Here is a 21,808-nt window from a genome sequence, read left to right as displayed (position 1 = left end):
AAGCACACACGTACACACGCATACACTGAAGATTAATCCTAAAAATTGTTAAGTTGTAAAACTTAACAAGATTTTCAATTTGTAACTGGAAGTATAAAACCACACATAAGGATTTTTCTAGTTTGAGTAATTTTTCTACTATTTAGAAGTGAAATGTTTTCTTTTTGTGAACCTTGGGCTAAATACAAACTCATAGATTTGCTTTTTTTTGTGTATATTTTTGCCAATGGGGAGTAGGAGCTAATAATTTCTTACTTATTAAAGTTAGAATTGCTTTAGTATTTTTCAATTACATAAATTAAAAAATCATTTTAGGGAATTGCATTTTTCTTTCGGAAAGTGCAAAGATGTGGTTTGTGTGTGCGTGTGTGTGTATGTGCTTGTGTGTGTGTGTGTGGTTGTGTGAGCATGTGTGTGTATGTGTGGTTGTGCATGAGTGTGTGTATGTGTGTATATGTGGTTATGTGTGTATGTGGTTATGTGTGTGTGTATGTGGTTATGTGTGTGTATATGGTTGTGTGTGCGTGCATGTATGTATGTGTATGTGGGTGTGTGTGTATGTGGTTATATGTGTGAATGTAGTTGTGTGAGAGTGTGTGTGTGTATGTGGTTGTGTATTGCGTGCGTGTATGAATGTGTATGTGGTTGTGTGTGTGTGTGGTTATGTGTGTGTATGTGGTTGTGTGTGTGTGTGTATGTGGTTATGTGTGTGTATATGGTTTTGTGTGTGTATGTGGTTATGTGTGCGTGTGTGTATGTATGTGTATGTGGTTATGTGTGTGTGTATGTGCTTATAAGTGTGTGTGTGTGTATGTGGTTATAAGTGTGTGTGTGTATGTGGTTATATGTGTGTGTATGTGTGTGTATGTGGTTATGTGTGTGTATGTGGTTGTACGAGCGTGTGTGTGTGTGTGTGTGTATGTTGTCGTGTGTGTGTATGTGGAAGTCAGAGGCCAACTGAGTTTCGGCCCTTACCTTCTACCTTGTGTGAGGCAGGGTCTCTGCTATTTTCCACTGTAGGTGACAGGCTGGCTGGCCTCTGAACTCAGGCCCTCAAGCTAGTGCAGCAAGCACCTAACCCACGGAGCCACTTCTCCAGCCCTGGGACAGTATTTACATAATAATCCAGATCAATCCACTTGACTTTTCACTCCCTCCCCCACACAGTGCCTTCTCAGAGCATTAATTCCTTTGGCATAAATTGCCGACTAAATAGCAGAGGTGGATTCTTTCCGGCTCACCAGAATCAGCAGTAATTAAGCACAATTGCTGAGTCGGCCAAGCATGTTCTAAATTCTAACCTCTTCAACACAATAACATTTCTGCATGGTTTAGATTGTATAGTTTGTTTCAAAACACCACCCTGCAAAGCAGGCTGGTCCGTGCCTGTCCCAACAAACTTGGTCCTGCTGATTTATGGACAGGGGTCTAGAAAACGGAAACGTTCTTTAAGGGCGAGTACAGTGCGTATGTTACAGAGTCTCCTAGAAACGCCGAAGCCCATCATGCGGTGGGTTTCCCATATGACGTCAGCCCTGAGACATTGGACCAAGGCTTGCAAGCCAAGGCACATCAGTGCATTTCTCGATTCTAATGTCATCGCTGCTGTAAATTTTTCCCAAGCTGTCCGTCACTTGGGGGGGGGGGGTATGGGTGCTGTTGAAACTTTAGACATAATAAGTTTGATAGCTATTCGTTGATCCTGAAGAACACCTCACCATCATGGCCGCCTGCATTAGCATTTTTCAGTGACTATCTTGCAGCTAGGGCGGGGAATCTTTAAGGACAGGAAAGGGGATGGGGTGCGGGACAGAGAAGCTGGGTTCCCTGTAACTAGACCTTTGCCTTATTTGGGTATAGTCTGATGATCTGGCAGTCCGTGATAGTCTGAAGCTTGGGTGTTGCTGTTGGCGAAGACTCAGCTATCTGACAAAAAAAAAAATTCCTAAAATAGGTTGTAGTTTATTATGTAGGAATTCAAGGTGTGGGCACAGTTTCTGCTCACTTTAGTTCAGTTGAACAGTCATTTGGAGACGGGCATCAGTTTTAGAATCATGGATGATTGGAAAATGGTTTTTTCTATTTGTGAAGTCTTTTTTTGTTTTGTTTTGTTTGTTTGTTTTTTTTTTTTTCAGCTCACAGCCTCACTAATGATGACAGCTCCAGGAAGCGTTGTCATAATTTGAAAATTATGTATTTATTTTTATTTACGTTTACATGTGTGTTCCTGCTTCCCTCTGAGCATCTCGGGCATGTCCGGAGTCCTCTCAGAGCAGCAATATTCTCAACCACCGAGTCATGTCTCCAGTTCTATCTTTACTATTTTAAATCACATTTGAAGATTCTACAGATGCCCAAAGAAGAAATTCAAAACTACTGACATAACATTATTAGGTGAATGCTGACTAAAAGAAGTAAAACCAGAGGAACGAACATGAATCATACTCATAGCTTAAAATGTTCTTGTACCTGCAGTTAACAGAAAGGTGACATAAAGGTTAATAAGATTTTAGCTTAATATTAAAATATGACTATAATAAATAAACAACACAACTGTTATTAGCGAGTCATTTTACACTCTCTTACACTAACCCAGTGTCTTTTACTGGCATAGCTTGTCCTGGGTTTACGTGCTGGTGCCTGTCTGCACAGGCCAGTAGAGGTGGCTGTGGTTTTCTTTCCCAAGATTGAGATATTTACAGAGAAATACTCCTGGTTTTCCTAGCAGCTCGTCTAGGTCTGAATATGGAAGCAGAAGGGTAAGAGGGTGGTGGGACCTGACAGCAAACACAGTAACTATGACAGAACGAGGGCCCGGTGAGATGGCTCAGCGGGTAAAGGAAGCTGTTCCTGAACCTAATGACCTGTGTTTGATCCCTCACTCCATGTGGTGAGTGACTGACTCCTGAAAGTTGTCCCTGAGTCTCTGCTCGTGCAAAAATACATACACATAATACACATAATAAAACCATTGAAACAGCAACGTGGAAGGAATACAGATGGATGAAGCAGTATTACATTAATCTCTCTCCACTTATCTCCAGCTATGTAAGATACTTACCTTCTAGAGACGGAAATATATTCAAGACTATTCAGAAATATCAAGCGGAGGAGGGAAGCTTAAAACTTAGCCAGAAGAAGGTAGGTGGGTGGTCGGAGGGCAATCCCGCCCCCGCCTTGCCCGTTAGCCAGTGCTGTCCATCACTGCTCTGCCCTGGGCTCCCTTTTCCTGGATTGTCCTCCCCCTAAAGCCATAGCACTTCCTGACCCCCTTTTCCAGGCTTCTGTGCCACCTGACCTCTTCTACCTCATCTGAGGCATGGTCAGGTTGTCCAAATCGACAGTCTTCTCTGTCCCGTGTCACCTTGCTGGGCCTCTGTGGTTAAGGTTTTCCGCTAAGCAGCTGCTACAGACAGGATCGGTTCCCATGAGACTGGAACCTGGAGTCACAGGTTTTGTGATTGATTTTGCTCACTGCTTTCAACCTAGCATGTGGAGAGCTGGCTGGCGCACAGTAGGTTTTTCAAACATGGTTGTGGAATGGATGCCTGGGAGAAAGAAATAAGGAGACCTAGCCAATGGGAACAGGGCGTGCTCACAGCTAGTGAGGATACATGTTTTTATGAAGCATGACTCAGGATTTTCCTCTCTGAAGAAAGGCTGATTTGTTTTAAGCACCCAGAATAACATTAGGCTAACTAAGGCCTTCTGGAATGCCTTGGGGGTTGGTTTTAATGAATAGTTGGAAATTGTATGTAATTAGCATTAATTTTTATGTGTACATCCAGTTGTGTAAAAACAGTTCTCTTGAATAATTTAAACATCCTCTTCGCCCCAAGAAGTATGTGCCACACTGGGCCTTCAAAGATTCTATTAATGGGAAGTCATGAGGTTTAAATGCAAAACAAAGGATTTTTTTTCCTTTGTATAGTCTGTGGAGGATAGTTCAGAAGGGGGAAGACTCAAGAAGCAAGTCTTAGGGAGTCCACAGAATGGTTTCTGATAGTATATAAAGTTAGAGGGAGGCTTTAGTAAAAACAAAAATAACACTAATGGGAAGAGTGTGTGTGTGTGTGTGTGTGTGTGTGTGTGTGTGTGTGTGTGTCTGTGTGTCTTACATATCATTACATAAATTACAATGAAATGCAGGTTGATAATGGCTGAAAATAGGAAAATCATCATTAAAGAATAATTCTTGTAACCAAGTATTAGCGATATGTCACAAAGTTATTGTGTATAAGTGTGATCATAAGCAGGGTCTCACAGGGCACCTCCAGAGGTACGATCATCCCACAGGGAAAAGAGTAGCACAGTAGGGAACCCCTGAAGGCACCATTCAAAACACAGGGCCGAAGCTAACATCACCAACCCTGACATTGTCAACCTCCTGACAGGATTCACTGAGACAGGCACAGGATGGCTAGTGTGAGGACCTGGGCAATGGCTCTGTGGAATAAAAAATGACCCAAGTTCAGTTCCCAGGATTCACGTGGTGAAAGAACCAAACCGTCTTGGACTGGAAATTATTCTCTAACCTCACATCCTGCTGGAGCATGCTCAGCTCGCTCCCCCATTAGACCTCCACATCCTGCTGGAGCATGCTCAGCTCGCTCCCCCATTAGACCTCACATCCTGCTGGAGCATGCTCAGCTCGCTCCCCCATTAGACCTCCACATCCTGCTGGAGCATGCTCAGCTCGCTCCCCCACTATACAGAAAAAAAAGAAGTAAAAAATAAGCTTACCAGTGTGGCTTTAATGAAGAAGAGGAAGAGGATGAGACAGAGAAGGAAGAGGAGAGGTGGAGAGGAGGATGAAGAAGAAAAAGAGGAAGAAGGAGGAGGAGGAGGAAGTGAGAAGGAGGAGGAGGAGGAGGACAAGAACAAGATCAAGAAGAACAAGAACTGGACTTAACCATGAGGAAATAGACAAATATGAGAGATAATTACCAACAAACTGGCTACTGTTCTTCAAAAGTGTCAGGGCAATGTATGAGTAAGGAAGACAGGGAACTTTCCTAGAGTTGGTGTGATGGTAGGAAACCAAATGCATTGGCTTCTGGAGTTGATTACTACATCACCATGAGGACATTAATGGGACAGATCTGAATTAAGAAGTAGGGGTAAGGTAATAATACTGTGCAAATATTAATTCCGGGTTTAGGTAATTAGAGTGCAATTATGTTAACATTAGGGAAAATCTGGTGACAGTAATAGGAAATGCTAATGAAAATTTAAATCCTCAAATAAACAAAACCTGAATGGGTAAAAAGAAAAAATTACATATCTTTACTTGGCAATCTGGTGTGAGTATGGCAATAATGTTTGAAGCCAGAATGCTTGGCTGTTGAGGTTGGGACATGATTCTGTAAAATTCATATGTAGGCGTTGCAACTTGGTGTTTTCACATGTGCTAGAAGTAGGCTTTTGTAGGGTTGTAGGGTCCTGAATCTGCTCCACCACAGGGCTCGGCCACTCGGGGAGGCAGGGCATGGGAAGTTACCCCATGCTTACCCCAAACTGTTGCAGGGCAGGTGTTGGGCCCTAGGGAAATCCCAGGACACCGCTCCAGGGGTGGGGAAACACAGTCTGCATCATCACGGGACAGCTGGAGCTGTCCTGAGGGTCCCTGGGCCTGCGATGAGGCTGGGGGTATCTGTTCTCAGGCTCTTGGATACCCAGGCACTGCTGGGAGCCTCGGAAGAGCTGAGAAGGGAGTGACCCCCAAACCCCGAGGGCTGGATCAAGCCTGGGGGGCGGGGGGGGGTTGGGTGGTCCTTCCGGGAGAGTCCTCGGCTTTACCGTGGTTGGTTGGCTTGAGCTTGGGCTGGGTGGTGGCCATAGTTGCGAGCACAGAGAGTCCTTCTACCGGGGATTAGACGCAGCTCTACAAGCAAAGGACTTCTCCATGGCTCCCCAAGGCAGATCCTGATGAAAAGAGACAGCCATTTATTGTCGTGGTGGAAAGTGGATGTGTAGAACCATACTCCACTTCTCAGGGTGGGCCTGAGATTAAATACTTTTGCAGGGAGGAGTGTTTGGGAAGGAGAGCTTATGGGCTAAGCCCTCTAGGCCTTTAGGTATCTCATTAAAATAGAGATCTGTCTTAAGCCTACATGACCACAGGTCACGTCCTCTACATGCAGAGGCGTTTGGGGCATTGCCCTTATATGACTGATGGCCCTACATCTATGGAGGAATGTGGCTAATGACAGGGCCTGGTACCCAGGAACAGGTGAAGTGCCTACCGCCCCTTCAGAATCTCTGGAGTTTTGAGACTTAGCTCAACTGGGAACCAGGCTACCTTTCACAGTCCCACAGGCCTTCAAAGATGTAATTATTAAGATGGGGTTCTATGGCAGTAAGATGCTTCCCTAATCCAATGTTCCTTGATTCTGTAGAACTTTGGATATACATGGGAACACAAAGAGGCATCTTAAGAAGGTATAGGCAGTGGGGTTGGGGATTTAGCTCAGCGGTAGAGCGCTTGCCTAGCGAGGGCAAGGCCCTGGGTTCGGTCCCCAGCTCCGGAAAAAAAAAAAAAAAAAAGGTATAGGCAGACAAAAGTGTCAAACAAGAAAGCTGAGGGACAGTAGGACAGTCAGCAAAACAGCAAGAACTAAGGAGAGGCACAGTGTAGCTCCATCCCTCATAGCCCTCACCAGCCGCACCAGCCTGTTGTCTAAGTCATAACAAGAGCCTTGGGAAACTAATACCCTGGGTGACATGAATTTCGACCCTAACGTTAAGGACCCAGGGTGAGCTCTTTCCCTCTGGTTCTTGATAGGCATTATCTGTGCTCCCTACGGCTGAGGAAACTGATGTGCAGAGTAGGTAAGACAACCATCTTGTAGTTGCACAGTTGGTATGTGGAAGAACAGGTTTCCCACACCCCCCCCCCCCGTGGAACTTTTTTTTCCCTCCTGGATTCTAATTCCAAAGACTTCTTACTGGATTGGAGATGGTTGCTGGATTAATTACTTTTCTGTTGTGATAAAACACCGTGCCTAAGATAACCGAGGGAAGAAAGAGTTTCTTTGGGTTTATCATTCTAGAATGTGAGTTTATAATGGCAGAGAAAGGATAGGCAGGAAGCTGGGAGCTCACATGTTGGGCAGAACCATGGAATAGAGGACATAGAACACACACAGATTCTTACTTTCAAACCCAGGCCCCAGTGATACACTTCCTCCTACAAGGCCAGACAAACTTAATCCCCACACGCCACTAATGGGGGATTGAGGGCTTAAATTCCCAAGATTATGGGGGTTTTCTCTTATTCAAACCACCACAGTTGCCTATGAATTTCTTGGCATATACCGTACATAATGTCCAAGGATGGGAATCAGTGAACTGCACACATGGATACCATAGCCAGTTTGATTACTGCCCACCCCTGCTTCAACCACCTCAGCCTTGTGAAATGAAATATCTGCTTTTCTGTAAACATTGAAAGTCAGGCTTATGAGTCCTCCCAAGGGAATGCAGGAGTCATCCAGGGAGAGGATCCATTCTGAGAGCACCCACATCTAAACCACAAGAGGGCACAATCTGGGGCCGTGAAGCAGAGAGCAAGGCTTTCCTCGCTGTTATCTAAAGCAGTATAAGACAGGATTGTCCATTGGGTTTTATTCATTTGCCCTTCTCAGTCACTCCCTCATTCAGTTGTCTGTACTGACCACCCCTGATGCTTCCTGTCACCAGTTCAGCCAGCATGGCTTCAAGAAGGCGGTCCTAGTCTTCACTTGGCCACTCACTCAGGATGGGTCCTTCTGCACATTAAGCATACATTTATTTGATCATTGTACTATATGCCCACCTATGGAATGAGTCAAGGTCATTGCCTTGTACATTCTCATGATCTCTAGCCCTGATCATCCAGGCCAGCTCTCACATATAGTCCTGGACCCATTATTCCAGCCTTGGAGGATCCTGCCATTGATTGAGCGATGAACAGCCACAGATATGAAATGGCAGTGGTTCACTCTTTGCTCTTTCCTCAGATCAAACCTGCTCTCTTTCCTGCAGCAAAGGCTGACTCCAGTGACCAAGCTGGGCAGTGAAACACCTCTAAGTTCTTTGTGAATAGAGATGATGTCAGTTTTGCCCGAGTGTCTGTCTTTGAAGTGATGTCTGTCTTTGAAGAATGCTAACAATCAAGGGTTGAATGAATTCACCTCATTCTCGCTTTTTCCCCTTCCACCCTCATGTGCCCTCAATAGATCCTGTCAGTTTTACCTTGCCCCGAGCATGCAGGTGGCATGGGCTCTTTTCTCTCTCTTCATATCCATTGGTGTGTGTATCTAGTGTTCAGAGTTCATCTTGATTTCTCAATGGGCCGTAACTTGGGATTGTGAGCTAAAACAAACCCTTTTCTTTCTCCCCTCAGTTGCTTCTTTTTGTCAGAACATTTTACCACAGCATCAGAAATGGACCTAGGGTGGTCACCCTATAGGACCAATGTTTCTTTGCCACGTGTTCCCAACCTCCACCTGTGGGTTTCATGTTCCTCCTCTATGCTCTGGTAGCAGGCACTGTCCACAGTCTAACACACTGCGCCTTCCCATTCTCAACTCCTTCTGGCTCTCAGGGGGTGGAAAGACTTGTTTTTCTAAGCTCCTGTTACAGTTGAAATGAGGGCATGTGTCAGGGGACTGGGGGGGTTGTCTTTCCCAGTTGAAGAAAAAAAAACAAACAAACAATCAAAACCAAAAGTAACAAAAACAACAACAATAACATCAACAAAAACCCTCTTTTAGAAGAGAACTGCCCTTCCGGTTTTGATACTTGATAACAGGAGGCAGTGTGTTGGTTGATGATGTAGTAGCCATCTTGTAGGAGGAAAAACAAAACACTAAGGCTGATGACCCTAGCTTGTAAATGATGTCATTGAATTGCTGGGTTAATTAATTGCTACATCTTCCTTCCAGAATTCCTAACATTTTTACCCTTCAGGCCTTTTGTTGGTCAAGCCAGCTTTAATACTTGTAGCTGAAAATATCCCAACTTATAACTCCCTTTCTCACCTGTGCAAGCTCTTACCACACTGTCCTCTGCCCTGTCCAGGGTGGAGGATCTTAAAGGGCAGTCATTCTGGCCACCTTGTTCATGTGGTCTCTTTTGCACCTCGTACAGAGGCAGGCAGAGTAACTATTTGCTAAATGAAAGAAGAAATAAACAATGGACGAAACTCCTTCTTCAATTTCTCCCAGCACCAACTTTTTTTTTAATTGAGTTTAGATGACTAATGAATCAAGTGAGGACTTTAATCTAGCTCTCTGCTACCAAATACATGGGCCGACTTGATGCTGGGTGCCTGAAGCAGGCACATGACCTAATTAGCACAGGGTTACCGAAGGCTTGCAGCAGGCAGTGTGGGACAAGCCCAGCCATGACCTCTCCATGCTGATAAACCACACCAGTTACTCATCTTGTTGCTTTGACAAAATATCTGACAAAGGTGACTTAAGGACAAAGCACGGTTTGTTCTGATTGACAGTTGGATAGTGCAGTCTCTCATGGAAGGGAAGGTCTGGTGGTGAAAGACACATTGCGTCTGCAGTCAGGGAGCAGAGAGAGATGAACACTAGTCCTCTGCTTCTTTGCACATTTTGATCCCATCTGCAATCTCCGTCCATGAGAGTGCATCATTTACACAGGGCAGGTCTTCCTGACTCAGGAAACCCAATTCAGAAGCCCAGACACGCTCAGGACTTTGTCTCCATGATGATTCCAGGAGATGAAGAAAAGCCACCATCCAGAGTCACCCAGTCGCTGGTGTTTTTCCAGCCTCTCATGGAGTGGAATGGAAGCTGCTCCCCAGGTTCTTAATACCACGATCCAAGGAGACAGACACTATTTTGAGAAGGTAATTAGCCCTGAAGCCCTTGTGGGAGATAGTAAATTTTAACGCGCTGTCTCACTCTGGCAACAGACTGGTCATATTAATGCCAATCTCCTGGGAATTATGACTCATTACAAGGGCTGGACAAAGTAGGAGTCAGGAGATCTAAGTTCAAGTGTGAGCCTTGACATCAATCAGGCTCTAGTCCTTGGGCAAGGCACCAGACCGCCTTCATTTTTCTCCTTTTACAGGGCCAGAAATTCTTCAACCGTGTCCCACAAAGCTGTGGGAGTATGGAGAGCCCCAGGGCTCTCTGTGGTGAACAAGAGTCCGGGGCCTGGGGTGGGACAAGTCTGCTTTTGTCTGCTCATGGGAGGACACACAAGGTTTCAAGTTTAACTACGCAGGAAATAAACTAACACGTTCTGCTTGAAAGAAACCAGAGCATTGTGGGTGCAGCTGATACTCTGTTATGATCGTCCCGCTAAAGCACAGTGTGGTGGCACTTTGTCTAAGAGGCCCAGCTGAACAGAGTGACCCTGACTGTAACCAACGGGGCAACTTTTGGTCGGGAACCTTAGTGTGTGTGTGTGTGTGTGTGTGTGTGTGTGTGTGTGTGTGTGTGTGTGTGTCTGGGTGCATGAATTTCAGTGAAGGGAATTGGCCACAACTGAAGAAAGGAGGATGTTTTAGAAGGTTCTGCAGAACAAATTTACATGGGCTTTTGGAACAGGCCATTGCTTTGGGTTCTGTGATTTGGAAGCCCTCCCATTGCCATGGGCCTGGGAAGTGGCAGAACGTAGCTTTGGATCAGCACATGGTCCACACCATGAGGAGGGAAGAGGAGAGGATTTAGGATGGCCTCTCCTGTGTCTGACCCGAGAAGACCAGCAACCACAGTAGACATCCCTTGTGTTTCCCTCCCCCTCAAACCCAAGGCCACTGGAGGACACCTGGTGTCCTGAGACGCATTTCTCTCATGACCCTGTCGGCTCTCATTCTTCAGTTAATGCCTTCTACCAGCAACTGAGGGGGGTGCCAGGAGGGCTGGGCAAAGGGGAGTTTGGAGGCGGTCTGTGCTCTTTGTGGGAGGAGCTCAGTGAGCAGCTGTGAAGCTCGAAAGCCCATCCTGCCCTGGCGTGGAGAAGCCTTACCATGGAGAAGCGGGAGGGCAGCCAGAGTGCGGGGGGCTCTGCAGAACCTAGGCCCTCGTGAAGATGAATGCAAACGACTCCCCTGCAGCATGCTTCCCGCAGAAGGAGGCTTCTCAGTATGCGCCCCTGGTTCCCTCAGCCTTCAGCTCGAATGCTGATTTTAGTTTTGCATTTTATGAGCCTGAAAGAGGGAATTAATTTCCTTGGTATAATACAACCCTCTGGAGAAAGTCTTGTCCAAAGACATTTTCCTCACAAATGCTCTCCCGAAGAAGGGCTGTACTGAGATAGAAGGATTTGCTTCGAGTCTGATTTATAGGCAAGGTGAATTGGTAGGTTGACGCTAAATTACTATATTCTGGGAAGATGACAAAAAAGGGCTCCTCCCAGGAGCTAGAAATCTCTGTAAAGGAAACATTTATGGCGCAAATACCTTTATCTCAGCTGGCTTGTTTTAATTCACTCGCTTTAGCGGTGTGTTAAATACTCTCTTAACAGATTGCGTGATCCCTGAAGTCAGGGGCTGGGATCGCTGTGTCTTAATAGCTCCACATGGAGGAGGGTTTGCAAATTTATTTGTGGAAAAAAGATTCTGTGCCAAATTATCTTTTTCCCACTCCCCCATTGATGAACGATCCCTTGGTCCCAACCTAGTTCTCAGACACTTCAGCCTTTCACCCTCACCCCTACACGGAGCTCAGGTCCAGAATCAGGATTTTTTTTTTTTTTCTGAAGGAGTGTAAGTTGATTATGGTTTGAATCTGAGGCATACCCATGGCCTCATGTTTTGAATACTTGGCCCCCAGCTTGTGGCACTATTTTGAAGGCTGTAGAGCCTTTAAGAGGTGGGGGTTGGCTGGTGGAGATAAATCAGTAGAGATCTCCCTGGAGAAGTCAGACTTATGGATTCTGCTTTCAGTCTTCTTCCTGAACCACAACCAGGTGAAACATCTCACAACATTCTCCTGTGGTCAAAAGGACACCCCCTGGTGTCTTCCCTGTTACAATATCAGTCTCAGACGTGACTTACACCCTCTCTCCAGAAATGGTTTCTGTCAGGTATTTTATTACTGCAGTGCAAACGTAGCCAACACATAAATCTTAGTAAAAATTAGCTTCCAAAGCATCACTGGGACTTGGGATAGGGAAGTCCAGAGTGACACTTTGACATAGTTGTTTAAGCAAAAGGGCGCTGGAAGGGCTTCCAATGCAAAATCTTCCTCTTAGCAATTACCCTGCAACAATGTTACCAATCAGGCACCTTCCTGGCCAGCCCCTGGGAATGCAGTGCGACAAGAAGATGCATCATCACTAGCTGCCCAGAGGAGACATATTCCCTGTAACGTGTCCTGAGCACACACCACAGCCCCTATAAAAAGCTGTGTTTTCCTCTTTCCCCTCCCTTCTTCCCTTCCTCCTCCCAGGGGCAGCCTCTGTGTCCCCCTCGCCCTTCCCTCTTAATAAACCTTCCACATGAGACCTGTGTGAAATTTTGTCAGAACTTGCTGAAAATGGAAGGAGGTTTCTTATGTTCAGGCTTTTTCTTACCTTCACTCCAAACCTTCTTTCTGTTCTTCCTGTTCCCCGACTCCAGGCTATGAAATCTCAGCCAGATGAAACTTCCACTATCCTACTTCTGACTGATGAGTCTTCTCTTTACAGTTCTCCGCTGGCTTCTTCAGCCTGCTCTGCTCCCCTAGCTTCTTCAAATTCCTCCACCCTCCTGGCGTCTTCAGCCAGTCCTCTTCATCCCTCTCCAGGCCTGTCTTCTCCACTCTTACCTCCCTTGGCCAGTCACAAGCCACTCTAGCACCCCACCTATGGCTTTTAGCCTTCCCACTGCCAGCTCTCACTTGGGAGCCAAACCCCTCCTTCTTCCCCTACCCCCCTAACCAAGCCGTGACTCTTCCTTTGTGTGAAGTCACTGGGGTAGATGGTCTAATTAGGGTACATGTCCCCTTTTCCTTAAGTGAACTTTCTCAAGTAGAAAACAAGACTGACACCCTATACTTTTAATTCCTCCACCTTCATTAAAGAATATTAAAGATTTTCAGTACATCACTCAATATTATAGTCTGGCTTTCCATATATACATATATACCTCCCTAACAGTTTACTCCCTGAGTTTGGGAGCAGGCTAGACCACATGTAGATAAAATACCCCAAGCTAGGGTTGGGGATTTAGCTCAGCGGTAGAGCGCTTGCCTAGCGAGCGCAAGGCCCTGGGTTCGGTCCCCAGCTCTGAAAAAAAGAAAAAAAAATACCCCAAGCTAACACAGCACACCCTGTTGGATTTGGATCTGAGGCAGTGCCCAACCAGGGTCCCCAGTGGAATCATAATACCCGAGGGGGCATTTTAGCTAGGGACCAATTTACAACTTGTCTCCTCTCTATAAGGTTGCCCTTAACTCAGTAAATTATGAAAAACTCCAAGAAGTCACCCAAGACAAACATGAAAATTCATCTCAAGTTTAGGAGTGTGTTACAAAAGCTCTCTTACAATATACTAATCTAGACCCTGAAAACCCCTTTTTATCCAAGAAAAATGCTGCTTCTACAGTCAATCAGTCACCTGACCGATTAGTAAAACAAAACAAAAACCAACAACTCCAAACAGACCTCCAAAAAGGTAAGGATGCCTCTGATCCTGGGCCTTTGAAAACCCCATATGGAAATGGATACTTCCCTTCCTGACCCCTCCTCTTCTCTTTTTTTCTGAGTTTACTATTTGCACCCTGCTTCATCAACCTCTTCTCCACATTCCTCCAACGACAAATCAAAAAAAAAAAAAGAAAGAAAGAAAGAAAGAAAGAAAGAAAGAAAGGAAGGAAGAAAGAAAGAAAAATCAACCAAAGGATTAATCAGTTCCTCTTACAAGATTTCCAACCGCTGGCCACGGAGGAGCCTGAAGTCAACAACTATCAAATGTGTCCGGATGGTGAGGATTGATGACACCCCTGGACAGCGGGAAGCAGTTTAAGAGATCCGATGTTTCTATCCCTCCTGCACTGTCACCCACTTTTATGATTCTCCTCTTTCTGTTAAGAAAAGGAGGAAGACTAGCAATTAGGCACTTCCCCAGGAAGCCCAAAAGGGACCCTGCAACAGTGTTAGCGATCAGGCACCTTCCTGAGTCCTGAGGGACTCAGCACAACATGATGTATCCTCACCAGGGGACCAGAGGTGACCCATTCCCATTGTGGGCTCTGTCACATGTCCTCCTGCGCATGCGCCCAGGCCTGAATGAAAAAGCCGCAGTTTTCCTTCTCCCTTTCCTTCTTCTCCCTTCCTCCTCCCAGAAACAGCCTCTGTGCCCCTGGCCTTTCCCTCTTAATAAACCTCTCAGGTGAGACCTGTAACATGCTGTGACTTTGTGGAAACCTGCCACTTAGTTCCATCACTCTCTCTGCTCTCTTCGTGTCCTACCTCTTTCCTTCTGTCGCCAAAGCAACTCACATAGATTAAAATTGCTTTCTCCATGATAGATTATAGAAGTTAGAGCCTCTCACACCCAAGCAAGCTACAAAGCCTGGAGAATGAGCTCACTCTCGCTCCTCCTTCCTTCCCTTTTCGAAAACCCACATACCGGAAGTGTCCTGCTCCACTGCTGGGCACAAGGGCCGCTGCACAAAGAGACCAAGAAGAATACGAACACACAGGCTTTGCTGGGGTCCCGTCCCCAGTCTCTCACCATTAGATCAGAGCCTTTCACCTGATCATATGTCTATCTGCTGTCAGCCCTTTATTAAATCAAAGCACAGAACGTTTTCCTCTGGAGCTTTGAGCCTGCGTTCATTTCTGAAACGGTTTAATTCGATAAAGTTGGTGCTATTTTTCTCATGTTAACTTGCCTTGGCTATGGGGAAGTTGGCGTGACTCCTGCATTAGGTACAGGAGTTATCCACTTTTCTGATCCCATACCTCGTTAATCCTTACAATTTCCCCATGAGGCAGGCATTACAACGATCCCATTGAAGGATGAGAAAGCTGGGTCTTGGAGATATTAAGCAACTATGATCATAGCTTTATCTTTTGTCAGGAAACCCAAGGCGTTTCAGCATTTCTCCAGTGGGATTTTCTTACTTCTTGTTAGCCAGAACTGGCCTCCTTGGTTTTGCTGAGCATGAAGCACTGGTCTTCATAGTGAGAATTATGCCAAAGATCTTTTTGTGGTATTCCAGCTGATTCTGGCCCCTTCTGCTGACTTGTGCAGATTCAGTGGAGCCTTGCGGTTTCTGCTGGATTGTGGCCTTGCTACTGATTCATATTTGGTGTTTGCTATTGATTGAGTTGGACTACTGGTATCTTGACAATAAAGAGTGGAATCACCCCAAAAGAACTACTACTAAACAGGTTCACCACCCCCCTTTCCTATTAACCTTCTTTCTCCCCTACCTGTGCCTTGCGGTAAAATTAAAAACGGCACACGACTTGTTTCAGCACTTTCCTGTGGAGAGCCGCAATAACATTCACCACCACAAGATGGCGCTGGCTTCCACTGCGCCCCACGTGGAAAGCCGGGATAGCTTTCGCCATTACAAGATGGTGCTGGCCTCCGCCGCGCCAGCTGACTTCCTTTCAGGAAGTTAACTGTGTGCGCATGTGCAAGAGTGCCTTCGTGCCAGGTCTTTGCCCACTCCGGGGCATGCCTATGAGATCATGGGTAAGCGACCAATCAGGTGTGGATGCGCCGCGCTAGGGTGTATATAAGCCTCGCCATGCTGGCACCCCGGGCCCTCTCTTTAAGATTCAATAAACGTTTAGCTGCAGAAGGATTCGTGTGTCCCTGCGTGTTCTTGCTGGCGAGACAATAGCGCGGGGCATCTGGTGCCGAAACCCGGGATAGAAATGCCACACCATCGCCAGGCGCCGAGAGAGGGGTCCTCCGTCCGCGGAGGGAATCCAGAACTGCAGTGTTTTTAAGGTAAGCTCTGAAAGATATGTTTGGTCTTGATCTGTTCCACTTCTCTCCCCTGCTAGAAGATGCGGCGGAAGTTTTTGTTATCGTTTTAGCAGCCTTCATGCTTTCTATTTTGGTTTTTGATTTCGTGGCTGCCGCTAGGCACCATCAGAGGTCATGCCTAGAAGATGGGAAATGCCGCCCAACTGTGGTAGCAGGACAGAGAGTGCTAGGGAAGTTACAAGGCAGCATGTCAGAAACAGAGCGGGATAAAAAAATTAAAGAGCTCAAAGAGAAAAGATAAATATAAGCAAAAAGACCCTTCCAAAGACTTCAGATCTGAGGGAGCGAGAGGCTGGGGAAAGAACACCCCGGGAGAGAAACAGAGAAAGGAGAAAAAAGTTTTGAAAAGGAGAAGCCTTTATCCGGTAAAGGAGTTAGAGGCTTTAGAGCTTGATAGTTCAGAGACAGACGAGCTTGGCTCCTCTGAGGAAGAGGATTTAGAAGATGAGGCAGCTCGCTATGAAGAAGAGCTTCACAGAGTCATACTGATCAGATTTGATAGAAGTAGACCGCCTGAAAATTTATTCAGGAGAATCAAACAAAAGGACATCTCAATGCCCATGCACAGTTTGATGGAGTTAATGGGTTGTGAGTGGAAATATTCAGGACTGTGTTTCACTTCCATACCATTTGTGAATGTCAGTTGTGCTGCTCAGATATCCCGTAATATATCTCAGTATCTTACAGGAATTTGGTTTCAACACGTTGATGGACTAGTCCAGGAATTGAGACAATCCATCATCCATATCAACTCCACTTGAGTGGATGGTCACCGTGGAAGTGGTGGGAAAGGGGAAATCCTACCTCTCTGCTGACTCCGATTGGAATCTGGATCCCCTTGGCGGGACACCATCTAACTTTTTCCCTCTTTGTCTATTGTCTGTCCTTGGTGCACCAAGCTGTCCACATATGTCAGTTTATGTCTGTGGTTTTTGTTTCTTGTTGCTTAAATGTTTTATGTTTCATGTTCAAAAGAAAAAATCTGCTGGTCGTTCACACCTTGATTTGGTTTTAACTTGTTTCAAAAAGGAACAAATGAATAAAAAGCAGTTTCAATCAGGCCTTTAGAGCCCTGTACCTATAGCCAGGAGTCTAGGTCAGCTGGAGAAGCTGCCCGGGGGGCTGAACGTCTGCATGAGCTGATCTTAAAGGCACCAGGAGCTTCTCAGCTTCTATGGTAATAAAACTGATGGCTGTTTCCCTTAGAAAATCTTTGACTGTGATTATTAGACTCAACAGGTGACAAGGTGCTTCTCTTAAAATCATAGCTAAAAAGGTCAAAATGGTGCTTGGTCTAAATATTAAAGACATGTGTATAACAGATTTGATAGCTTGTTGGTAAGGTGAGGTCCAGCTTGTCTCCACTAGGTCATCTTCATGTGAATCCGGTGGTTATACGGTTTTGTTTTAGGGATATTTCATTTTTTTAATAACGGTTTTAGCTGACATTCATGGAGAGAATGAATCCTTAGAACTGTGCCACTAGTGAAAGGAAATCCTGTCTAGAGTATGTTTCTTTACAAAGCTGTGTCACACCATCCTTTGGGCCCTCTGCTGGAAAAGTAGAATCAAGTCTCAAATAATGCCTTTTAAATTGTATCCTCTAGTATTATAGATGTAGGACAGTACTGTATCATACCTCTGTGGATGTAAAATAGCTTGTACCTGCTTTATGATACGTAGTAGTGACCGTGCTTTATCAGAGCTGTTTTTAATGATGTTGCTCAGAATGTTTTCTTTCCAGATGATGATTGAGAAGCTAATTTAAAAAAAAATGGTGCCAGGTACCACAAGAGTAACAGAACTGTTCTGTTTTCTCGGGTTTTGTTTTTTTACTTTTTTTTTTTAATGGAGTGTGCTGGATGTCTCTACAGTTTTGTTCAGATGACTGCAGAACCTGGAAAAGCTGTTGCTGCATAACACACTGCTATTATTGGTCTTTTTATATAAATATAAATATATATATACAGATATATAATTTGAATTTTTTGAAACTTTAGCTGTGCTGTCAACTTTGGAAAAAAGTATCCCCGTTTACTGTGTTGAGTTGGCACTGTACAGAAATTAACAGCCATATTGGTCTAGAAATGTTGAACTTAAGTTTTTTCCATTTGTACAGGAGTAACACACTGTATTAAATATGTAAGGTCTTATCTACGTGGGTTTGATTACAAAAACTAATAAAGTATTCTCTAAATTTAAAAAAAAAAGAGTGCATATGGTACGGAGGACCCTTGGCTCTAGCTGAATATGTAGCAGAGGATGGCCTTATCAGGCACCACTGGGAGGGGAGCCCCTTAGTCCTGTAGAGGTTCAATGACCCAGTGTAGGGGAACACTAGGGTGCTGAGGTAGGAGTGGGTGGGCAGATATGGGAGCACCTCATAGAAGCAGGAGAAGGGGATAGGATATTTGCGGGGGGGGACTGGGAAGGGGATAACATTTGAAATGTAAATAAAATAAACAATTTTAAAAGAAAAAAAAAGACATGTGTAGCCACTTCAATTTTGTTTCTGATCAGTTTTAAATGTATAAATATGCTATACATGCCTTGGTTATGAACTATTGGCTTTTAAGTTATTGGATATGGTTAAAAAGGTATAATATTGGTAACAGAAAGTTGACATAAAACTGGTAATTTGGACGGAGTCATTCTAGACAACATGTGGCATGAGCCAACCTAGGGAAACAGGTCTAAATTGAGATACTATTTTAATGGAATTCTTATTCTAGAAACCAGGCTTCTAAAAGAATTTAGGACAATGTCTCTTTGTTGAGGTATTGGAGACTACACCATCGTGCGTTCATATGTAGGAATTAGCAGTCAAACTTTGTAGCATGAAGGCTAGACTCGGTGTCTTGGAGACTGGATTTTAGAGACTACATTGCTGGAGGTTGAGTTTTGCTTTCCAAAGTTGTGGTTTGCCCTGGAGTTATCTGTATTTTGATGCTAATTCCACTGCCCCAAGAACAGCTGCCTAGACACTACTCAGAACTCAGGTGACCTTGTGGTTGTGCTCTGGTGTTACAAGGAGAACTTAAGGATTTGATTAAAGATTGCCAGTGTTACATTGACTAACTCAAACTTATTTAAAATTGAGAAAAATTCAAACAGGTAGAGATTGTTACAGGATTTACAAAGGATTGATGAGGTTTTGGAACTTGTGAGAACATTACAGCCAGTTTGCTTACTTCAACTGCCATTTCAAGATAGATTTAGAGGATTGTTTTTATACAATTTATTTACGTCCTGGCGATTGTGAGTTTTCATTTCGTGAGCTTGCTTATAATTTTAGAGAGCCCATAAAGTGATATCATTAGAAATGGCTAACAGCCTTGTATTATGTAATTTTGTCGCTTCTTCAATGTAAAAAGTTAAATCTTTCAGTGTATATGGAAATTTTTACTACAGACCTTTGCTCTCAAAATGAGCTTTAATATTTGGGGAGCAGCTGTTACACTACTCCAGAAAAGAATATTTGAAACTAATTTTAAGCTAAAAAGGATATGTTAATTGGCTAAGTACCTCACCTTACCAGAGGACTTAGGTCTTTGTTATCCACATTGGAGATAAAGCTTCAGTTGTGTTAATACAGAATTGTAGGCTAGAGTCATGGAAGTATTTTAAAAAGAAACCTGGTAAAACATATCTTATTCCAAACAACAGTAAATTGGTTATTACAAAATACTGATATTTGACCTATTACATATACAAAATTTTCAGGCAAAATTGATAATTTTACTCTTTACATGCTTTTGTACTTCCTGTATATTTGTGCATACAACCCATAGGAAATGCGCTTACTGTATTTATAGGTGGTTCATCTAATGAAAAGGCTACATGTATGATTGGATCACTTGTTTATTCTCTTGAGTTTCTGTTGCTTCAACACAGATTATTAAATTCCGTGGTTTAGCCACTGTTTATAAATCAAGCTTTCAATTCACATACTGATAGCCAATGTGTGGCTTGTGGTTTACAATTGATTTCAATTACTTAATGCTTTACTAGAGACAAGTTTTCTACATGAAATCAGTGAGTGATGATTTCAGTGTCTGACAACTCACTGTCCTTTCAGTGCTCTGGCTCAGACAACTAAACAAAACCATAGACCCAGCTCTTTGAAAATGGTAATGAGTTGATATGTAAAGAAGAAGACTCCATTTGCTTACTTTCAATTCCCAGCCTCACCCTGCCAGCTCAGAGATTTCTAGTAAGACTGAAATTGGACAATATTTATAGGTTTTGACATTTCTAATTAATGCTTATGTTTAGGTAAATAAAGTTTGTGAGGTGCTAGAGAGATGGCTTAGTGGTTAAGAACACTAAGTACTGTTCCTTTATAGGACATTTAAGAACTCAAACTAGATTGCCTAGACTCCTTAACAAGGGAGGACAATGATACCAGACAGATTATAGGCCTTACATAGAAACAATTAGTCAAAAAATCTCATTCTTTGTATATCCAAAACAATAATGCTGGAGACAATAATTTGGTATTCAAGTCAATTTATAAATACAAGTGCTCAGTGTCCTCAATTCAATCCTCGAGGATTTACCTTAATAAATAATATCTTTACTATATCTTAATAAATAAAAAGGGGGAGTTATCCCTGTATGCTAAATAATGCTCCTTTTATTTCAATTTTAAAATTTGGATGCCAAGGAACCCTTGAGTGTTTATGACACCCTACAACTAGGCATACTTCTGCCTAGGTGAAATAGAAAGATCCACGTATTGACATGATCCTGTCCAGATATTTTATATGGGGAAGAGGGAATGTTTGTGTTTTTTCTACAGGATGCTACAAGAGTGTACCAGCTGCCTGAGTGGCTGGTGAGACTTGCTGATCCTGGTTGCATGAAGATTCAGCTCTCCTGGTTCGGGTCTCTGGAGTCATTCCTCTGCCCTGAGAGGAAGATGGAAGATTCCCCCTCATCATTTGTCATCACAGAGATTTTGGCGTTGCTGTAGTCAGTGTTACCACTGTGTGTGTCCCGTCCCACTGTGGCCTGCTCTCTGACCCTCTGTGCACTGCTGCTTGCTGGAGAAGACTGGACTCCAGCCGTTGCTGCCCCCCTCATTCCCCTGGTGACTCTTGCTGCCTTAATTGGTGTTGTCATTTTGCAGTCTATAGCTTCACAGGAATGCCACCTGCGTAAAGCTGCTGTGGACTGGGGAACTCTGTCCTGGTTATGCAGATCTCAGACATGGTTCCATTGCCTGCTGGTTGTTCCAGAAAAGAATGGCTGATCCTGAACTGTCCTGGGAAAGACCTTGTTATTTTTGCTGCTATTGTAGCAGCCATTACTGCTGCAGCCATTGTGTCTACAATGTCTAAAGTTACCCTCCCCCAATCTATTGTTAGGCAAGCACAGTGGGTGAACTTTCTGGAGTAGTTGCTAACAATTGGGAATTCTAAATTTTATTATAGGAGCGGCTTGACTACAGCCCTTGGTGGTAGCAGCTGAGGAAAATCAGATGAGGTGCCAACTACTTCTGTTTGGTGCAGCCCTATGCTGTGGATTAGTGTTCATGCTATGGTTGGTTTGCAAACTCAGATCTCAACAGAAACGTGACAAGGTTGTTATCACTCAAGCACTTGTGGCCATTGAACAAGGGGCCTCCCCTAGAATTTGGTTATCTATGCTCAAGAATTAGTCGATATCTGAGTTCTCTGCTCTTACACTGGGATGAGAGAGACTCAATGATTCTTTGATCAGCCCTTCTACATCGCTGAGGTTTCCTCATTGCACATGATAGAGTGATCATGATTTCCCCACTAACTCATTTTCTGGCTGGCCTCTTTTATAGAGTTCGCCCTAGGTCGTTTAACAGTTATTGTCACA

At 44.2% G+C, this 21,808-nt stretch overlaps 1 long non-coding RNA gene across 1 annotated transcript; it reads right to left on the bottom strand.

Annotated features, from left to right (window-relative positions):
* Nucleotides 1-4,735: 4,735 nt before the first annotated feature.
* LOC148002829 (uncharacterized) lies at nt 4,736-13,236 on the bottom strand. The gene is made up of 3 exons (XR_015632383.1): nt 12,544-13,236; nt 10,996-11,176; nt 4,736-5,925 (listed from the first exon to the last, which is right to left on the bottom strand). It is a non-coding gene; the product is annotated as an uncharacterized LOC148002829 (long non-coding RNA).
* Nucleotides 13,237-21,808: the final 8,572 nt, after the last annotated feature.

Source organism: Rattus norvegicus, chromosome 10 (genome assembly GCF_021556685.1).
Source record: "Rattus norvegicus strain SHRSP/BbbUtx chromosome 10, alternate assembly SHRSP_T2T, whole genome shotgun sequence".
In the NCBI taxonomy this organism is placed as follows: domain Eukaryota; kingdom Metazoa; phylum Chordata; class Mammalia; order Rodentia; family Muridae; genus Rattus; species Rattus norvegicus.
This window is presented reverse-complemented; position numbering and strand designations above follow the sequence as displayed.